Consider the following 8802-nt stretch of genomic DNA (forward strand, 5'->3'; position numbering starts at 1 on the left):
AAAAAAAAAAAAAAAAAAAAAAAAAAAGAAAAAAGAAAAAATTACCCAGATATTACAATATATCAATCTTTATTAAGAATAAAATCATTGCTGGGTATGGTAGTACACATCTGTAATCCCAGTACTTGGGAGGCTGAGGCAGGATTGCCATGAGTTGCAGGCCAGCCTGGTGAGTTTAAGGCCAGCTTACTTTACAAAGCAAGACCCTGTCTCAAAACACCAAAAAAGTAAAAATTTCAAAAATAAAATAAAATAATTAAATAAAAAAGTAATCAAGTCCATCTGTTTTTTTTGCAATAAAAGCAAATACTGATATAACTAAAAGCTGCAAATTGCATTCAGTGTATATGACAATTAATCATATACATGTTTTATTATTTTAAATTAGAAACTTGTCCAATAATTTCTTTAAGGTTACTATCAACTAAAGATATTATTGTGCTAAATGTTAATTCTTCTAGTATCATATTGAGACATTAAACTTGCTTACATATAGAAAAAAATTTTAAAGCATTTGACTTGCCTATATTAAGCCGAATTTAACACTCAGAAGTGTATCTAAGCTACTGTAAAAAAAAATTTAGTAGAGCCAGAAGCAGTGGTGCACACACACCTGTAATCCCCACACTAATGAGACTGAGGCAGGAGGATAGACCTGAATTTGAGGCCAGTCTAGTCAAAACTTGTGAGGCCCTGACTAAAAAAAATAAATTAAAATAAAAGTTTATACAGTAACTGAACAAAAATTCATTATTTTAGTTTTAATCACGACTTATCATGCTGGTTTGCTCATTCCTAAAAGTCTCATAATAATTTCAATTTTTGCTTAAATGTGTCATATAAATTATATCATAATTACTGCTCTTAAAATTTTTTATATGACAAGAATGTTATTTAACCTTATCTTCAACTATTAACATTTTAAAATAAAAAACTTGAAAAATTGGGGCTTTCATACGCATTAGAGATGCCTGCTTTAATAATCATATCATTAATAAATATCAGAATGGTGCTGATATGCACTTGAGAAATCCTCAGAACTGAAAATTAAATATATGACTTCCATACATTTCAATGTTGCCCTAACAAACATATTTCCCTCTATATTTGCCCTTAGTATACCACTAACAGTTTGTGAATATTTATTTATAATCCCTCTCCTGCTTATCTCTTTATTTTTTTTATTTATTTATTTATTTTTTGGTACCAGGGATTGAACTTGGGTCCGGCCACTGAACCGCTAAGTTAAATCCCCGGCCCATGCTTATCTCTTTAAATTAAAGAAATTTAAGGAGATTCTTAGCACTGCGCTTGTCTTCTTACACAAGTCCTTTACATTTACCTCAGTTTTAGCCAATAGTTTCCCAGAAGAAAAAGTGAATTAGGCATGATGGCACACATCATAATCCTAGTTAGTTGGGAGGATTAGACAGGAGGATGGCTTGAGCAAGGAGGTTCAGGCCAACCTGAGAAAAATGGAAGGAGGATAGAAAGAAAGGGGGGAGGGAGGGAAGAAGGAAGCAATCCCAGAAATATATATCCATGAAAAACCTAAGAAATAACTTTCCTAAATCTACTGTGATAGTAGATGGCAGAGCCAGGACCTAAACTCAGTTCTTTCAACTCCAAACCCAGTGTTCTCCCCATTTTATCCATGATACCGATCCTTGAAAATCCATCCTTAAAAGACTAAAATTCATTAATTCAGCTTTCTGGTCATTATGGTTCAACTCCTGTAGGAAGAGATACGACCACATAAATACATCAAGATGGTACTCAAAGTAAATAATATAGTTGAATATGTTATGACCTAAAATACAGTTGTCTCTTAGTATCTATGAAAGATTAGTTTCAGGACCCCTCGAGTGAATACCAAAAATAGCATAAATAGTTTATATATGCAAACAACCAGATCTGTTTGTATTTTATAACACAACATATTAAATATAAATATTTTACCATATTATGGTATTGTTCTCATTTCTTATCAACCTTAAACACAAGAGAGTTTTACCTATGAAAGAAACCTGTCCACTCTTTTTATGACCCCAAGCAAGCCATGATCTCACACTTTTTTGTTTTTTTGTAAGGTCCAGTCCCATTCTAACATTTTCAGTTCATGAAAAAGTCAACGTAAACTTGTAGTGTTTTCAAGTATAAAAGCATACCTTCATGTAGGGAAAAAAATCTTGCTTAAAACTGTCCTCCTTCCATAATTTACAAGGTTGTTCTTTGCACACTAAAAGTGCTAGGAAGATATTACTTACATAGTTGACCACAGCAAATAATCAAATTTTATATAGCTGAAAACTGTAGTCCATGTTTTCTAATTGGGTAATTGTATCTTTCCATATTATAGCCATATTCAGAGAAACCTAATCACTCATGTTAGTATTCCAAATAGCTTTGTATTCGTGTTATAATAATGGGAACAAAGTTTGATTGCTCTGCAGGCTCTTCCTCATTATTTTTAATTTCAGACATTAATAATTATAAATAAATGAATAGTCTTCCAAGATCAGACAAGATCAGGTGCATTCAGGGTGGTTTGGCCATAGACATAAATGAATAATCTTAATGTATTTGAGAGTATACCTCATCAATACAATTAAATTCCACAAAATTTTGTTAGGTCTAACAAGAAGCCATGCTCTTATAATGCACTAATCCACAAATTTCTCAGCAATCACTGGCTTTTCCCTACTCTGGAATTTACTTCCTGTTCATCTTTCACCCTTAAATATGGATCCTTCCTTGCTTCTAGGCCTTTCGGCTAAGATCAAGTGTGGATGCTTGAGGTCAATAGTCTAAAGCTACTGTTAACAACTAGAGTTTGTTATTCTAATTGCTGGGAGACAACCACAGCTTATCTCTTCTATAATGTAATATAGCACAGAGTTTAATACTAATAAGGATCATGTTTCAGAGGTAGCAAATATTGTACAAATTGTCAATTCAAAGAACATTTTAATATAAAAGTTTGACAGAAATGTCAAAACCAAAAACTACTCCACTTTACTTGAAAAAGCAACTAAAGGGCCGGGGATTTAACTCAGTGGTTTGCCTGCTTCGCAAGCACAAGGTCCCAAGATCAATACCCGGTACAAAAAAAGGAAAAAAGAAAAAGCAATTAAAAAAGAAATTCTTAGATTGTATTTCTATATTGTGCTTTGGCTTAGTCTGACAACTAAGAATTTTAAAACTTCTTACATGCTATGTCATGTTAAATTCACAGTCCTAATTAATAAATTTTATTTAAGGGGACAATCTAAATTTAGATAGTTTTCTTCAGTTTTGCTTAGGGTACAGTGGAATGAAAATGTTACTACTGAAAAAAATAGCAAAGAGCTTGATATTCTCTGAGTTCAATGGTCATGAAAAAAGAAAAACAAATTTTCTTTAGTTTTATATAACTTTTCTTTTTTCATGGCAACATAAAAAATTAGTTATGTTTCTCCTTAGGATAATTTTTAAATATCTAAGGTGTTCCAAAAAAGTCTTACTTAAGTAAGAGTAATCCTGGAAGTGAAAGAATAATCATAAAAAATGTGAACATAAAAGACTTTGCTATAAAAAAAAAATCTAAGATCTCTCTTCATCTTTTCCTAACAAAGCATTCTGCCACTATCACCATATGGCTAAGGTATAATTAAAATGTTTGATGTTTAATAGAAAATATTTCAACTATCTGGAAAATTTACTTATTTATAACCAATAATTCCTTGACACTGCTAAATACAGGTGGACACATCATATTTCCATACTTTTTTAATCATTTGTAATTGCCACTCAGGAGCTCAACAAGATAATATAAATGTCATATCCTACTCTGAAACCTATATTATAACCAGAGAATCTTAACATGTTGCTATAACATACCATTTTAATCTTTTCTACCCAGTGCAAAAATTCTATGATCTATCTGAGCCATTCCATCTCCTTGTTTTCAGTGAAAAAGCTTTATTTCAAACTTCAAACAGTTAAAGATAACTGTTTACCTTTAGGTGACATGTTATTATCATTTTAAACACAATTTGTAAAAATACCAGAATACTTTTAGAAGGAATATACATTTTCATTCAGTGTTTTGTCTTATTTTGAGGTAGTTTTTCTTTGGCTAATAAATTATTACCATTACAGACCAAAAACAGCAGCCACATGTTTTTGTCCACACAAAGCAGCTAGGGCCGGGGATGTAGCTCAATGGCGGCATGCCTGCCAGGCAAGCCTGAGTTCCTGAGTTCTATCCCCAGTACTGGACAAAAAAAAAAAAGAAAAACTAAAATTCAACAACCACATAAAGCAGCTAGGTGTGGTGGCACACACCTGCAATCCTAAATACTCAGGAGATGCTGGCAGGAGTATCTCTTTTGAGCCCAACCTGGGCAACTTACAAGACCTTGTCCTAAAATTTGAAAAAGTGTTGGGGATGTAGCTCAGTGTTAGATCCCCTGAGCAAAGCCTTGGATTCAATCCCAGTAATGTAAATACAAAACAAAATAAAAAGCAGGATTTAAAGCAAGCTTTTAAAAAAATCAGTATATTTTTGAATGGGGAGAGGAGGAAATCATTTAGTACATTATTACTGTTGTTATAATAATACATTATAATAATGTAAAATACATTAACATACTTTGAGGTAAAGTGAAAATGGAGTTAAACTGGGTTGGATCCATATGGCCATTGTTGATTACTTATCTTCTCTGTTCCTCACCTTCCTTTCAATTAAATTGAAAGAAATCATCATGTCCAAATAGAAAGGATTGTTGTGTACAGCATTAATACATGTTGTATATTTAGAACAGGGTTTGGCATAAAGTGTTTTATTTGTTAGCTATTACAATTTCTTAAGATACATTTGATTTAAATTCAGTTATTATGGTAATTAAGCAAGAAATAAAAATATGAAGCTATTTTAACCACCTTGATTCATATTTTTCCACCTTGCAATAATAACCTCTTTTATATTGTACTTCAGCAACGATACAATGTCAAACTATTCAGCCAATCAAAATCATTTCTAGAAAAATATTTAATGACATTAAAAATGCATAAAACATATTAATGGAAGGTTAAAAACCAATACTCCAAAATTACAAAGTATATATGCTCTCAATTTTGTTTCTTAAAAATATAAAAATACGAAATTGGAGGATGGGACAGAAAGGCTTGATCTCAACAGATAATATAGTATCAACAGAGGATGTACTTTGGTAATGATATTACAATTAACTTATTTTCTATATGATCTAGTCATTTATAACAATCATGAATTAAATTTATCAAAAAATAATATCTTAAAAATATACCTTACATGGCCTGCCCAAACCTGTCTGGGTTGTTTTTAAAAGTTTATCAACTGGGGGCTGGGGATTTAGCTCAGTGGTTCAGCCACCTACCTCCCAAGCACAAGGTCCCAAGTCTGACCCCCATACCAAAAAAAAAAAATAAAAAAAACAACCCAAAATAAAATCTTAGGGCTGGGGATTTAGCTCATTGGTTCTGCCACCTGCCTCGTAAGCCCAAGGACCAGAGTTAGATCCCCAGTACCACCCCCTAAAAGCCAACAAAGCATCACATATAAGCACATCCTAATTCTGTTTCCTGTTTTGATTGCTAGTTCAGCCCCATCCTATATATTTCACTGTCGTGGGATTTCTTCACTAAACATATAAACACTGAAAATCACACAGTGCTCCATGTTTTCACTTCACACTTATGACAAAACCTAAACAGTCTTGTGTTATAAAACAAGCAGAAAGTATGTTTTGAGAGCAATGAAAAGATTAAGTGTTATTCTCTCAAAATTCCTTTGCTCCAAAAAGTAAAATGAAAATAAACTATTTTCTAGCTTGTTTGCAGATACAAATATTTAGAAATATTCACTAGTAAAACCTTAAGTCTTCCGCCCTGGCTTTCAGGCTCCTCATTTTTAAGTCAGTGTTCCCTTTTTCACAATGGATAAAGACTTCAATGTACTCTATGATATCTGAAATTATATCTACAATTATTCCACTTCACTTGAGGAAAAGAAAAAACAAGGCCTAAAAATATTCTTTAGTCATCCAACATCTTCAGGTGAATTTTCTAGAATTCTCAAAAATTAGTGATTTATCAACTACAGATTAATGAATACCTTAAGCTATAATAAAAATATAGCTCATTTATTTTTATGAACTAAAAAAGCCATCCTATTATTTTAAATCTCTAAACTTCTTTTATAATACTAATTTTGGAATTATTAGTTACAGAAATTGATTTCTTAAAAAATAAAAATTTTTCTTTCTAAACAATCTGAGGAAGCATTACGATGATGTAAGAACTCCTTACTGGTATGTGTGTCACTTAATGGTATCTATAACCATCCAGAATGTGCCAAATATTTCAAGTACAAAAAAATCTTATATGCTGTCAGAATCTGTCATAAATTTCAGATTAAATCAGTTGAATTTCATATATTTATGATATATGATCTACAACTCAGAAAATATAAAACTGTTATATAATCCATTACATAATGCCCTACCTACTTCACCATTCCATCTTTCTTCTACATCATCACAATAAACAAAACCCAAATATCACATTTTTGCAGAACTGGGGGATTGAACCCAAGGCCTTTCCACTGAGCTACATCCCCACCCCTTAAAATGTTTTTTAAAAATAAAAATTATAAGACAGGGCTTCCCTTTGTCAGCTTTCTCATCACTGGACACAATATCCCATACCCCCAACTTGAAGGAGAGGTTTGGCTTACAATTTTAAAGGGATTCACAGTCTATGGTCATCTGGCTCCAAGGCAGAAATATGGCAGAAAGGCATGGTGGAGCAAAACTGCTTAGTTCAGGAAGGCCTGGAAGCAGAGCAAGGGAACAGGGCCAGAGAAAGGAGCAAAGGACAGATAAAGACCCCAAGGTCACGCCTCCATGACCCACCCAGACACACCTAGAAGTGTGCTGCACCAATCCCTCCAGCAGAACCCAGAGCCAATCAAGTTGACACTCCACCCTAACAGCCACATTTGCTCAATCACTAAACTGCCTACATAGGGCTTGAATTTTGTAATCCTACTGCCAGGACCTCCCAGAGGGCTGAGATTGCAAATATCACTTTTAACACTAAGAAGCACAAGAAATCTGAAACGGGTACGGTGGCATACACCTGCCACCTAACTACTCTGTAGGCTGAGGCAGGAGATTCTCAAGTTCAAGTCCAACCTTGGCAATTTAGTGAAACCCTGCCTCCAAATAAAAAAAAATTTAAGGGCTGTGAATGTACCTTAGGGGTAGAGCTGTAGTGCAGCATGTGCAGAGCCCTGGGTTCAATCACTGATACTAAAAAAAGTTATAGGAAACTTGAGAACAGACTTTAAAAAAATATGAAACACTTCATGAATTTACATGTCATTCTTGCACAACGCCCATGCCAATCTTTTCTGTTTCTTTCCAATTTGGGTATACTACTGCTGAAGCAACCACTGGACTTAGTCAAAAAAAGTAATTCAAACATACTGCCCTTTATAAATTTTGGACATATTAAAATAAATCAGCAAAAACTAAGATATTAGTACATGTAAAACTCTGAAGCAAAAGGGAGATTTAAAACTTTATTAATTCATCAGTGTAGAATAAGCTAATTTTTGAAAGACTGCCTGTGATGTGTTCTTTTACCCCTACCCCCTCCTCACTTCATAACATAACTTATAACAAGCCATCCATTTTTGTAGTATACTCTTCAAAAAGAATTATAATCTTGTCCCATCTTTCTAAGGCCTAGGTCTACTTTACACAGCAGGAAGAATTAAGCTACCAACTTTTACATAGCCTAGCTAATCATGAAAGTGTGTCCAGGCTTCAAATAATTTGTTTTAATTTTTTTCTTGGTACAGTAATATAAAATTAAAATGGGAAAGATATTTAATACTAAGCTTTAGAAAGAAACTATTATCCTTGCTGGGTGTCTTGATGCAAAGACTATGATGTAATAAAACAAAAAGATGAATAAAAATGATGACTGGCTTTAGAGAAACAAAATTAAGAAGTAAAATTAATGAATTTTATGGTTCATAACTTTAATTATACAATGGGCAAGGGGGATTAATCAAACTTATTGGAAATCTATATACAAAGTGGATAGATGAATTTTTTTTCTCATTGAGCTTATTGGTACATTTTAGGTATATAATACAGTTACATTCATCATTGGGATCTTGTACCTTTACATGACAGGTATTGGTTCTCTTTTTTTTTTTTTTTCCCATGCCCCTGTAGATAGATGAATTTAAATCAGTAAGATATTTTCTTGCAGGTCCTTATAAGATGTTTGCATCTGCATCTCTCGAATGACCAGTGATGTGGAACATTTTTTCATATATTTTCTTGCTGCTTTTACTTCTTTGTATGAGAAATGTCTGTTCATTTCGGATGCCCATTTTTGGATTGGGTCTTTATATTTGGGGGGACTGATTGTTTTGAGTTCTTTATATATCCTTGATAATAGTCCTTTGTCTGAGGTACAGCTGGTAAAAATTTTTTCCCACATTGTAGATTGTCTCTTAGTTCTGCTAATGGTTTCTTTTGAAGTACAGAAGCTTTTTAGTAAGATGAGATCCCAGTTGTTGATTCTTTCTGCTAGTTCCCGTGCTACTGAGGATTTGTTCATAAAGTCTTTTCCTATACCAATGTCTTCCAGAGTTCTGCCTAACTTACCTTCCAGCAAGTTTAATGTTTCTGTTTTAATATTTAGATCTTTAATCCATTTGGATTTTAATTTAGTGCATGGCGAAAGATAAGGGTCTAATTT

The 8802-nt window shown here is 33.0% G+C and overlaps 1 protein-coding gene and 1 non-coding gene across 10 annotated transcripts in view; both read right to left on the reverse strand.

The window, feature by feature from the left end:
* Chd9 (chromodomain helicase DNA binding protein 9) overlaps positions 1-8802 on the reverse strand; it is a 238395-nt gene that overhangs the window by 136554 nt on the left and 93039 nt on the right. The window lies entirely within an intron of this gene.
* LOC117283957 lies at positions 7373-7476 on the reverse strand. Its single transcript, XR_004515006.1, has one exon. It is a non-coding gene; the product is annotated as a U6 spliceosomal RNA (small nuclear RNA).

The sequence above is a fragment of the Fukomys damarensis genome, unplaced genomic scaffold (genome assembly GCF_012274545.1).
Source record: "Fukomys damarensis isolate Sample0158 unplaced genomic scaffold, DMR_v1.0_HiC HiC_scaffold_32, whole genome shotgun sequence".
Lineage (NCBI taxonomy): Eukaryota > Metazoa > Chordata > Mammalia > Rodentia > Bathyergidae > Fukomys > Fukomys damarensis.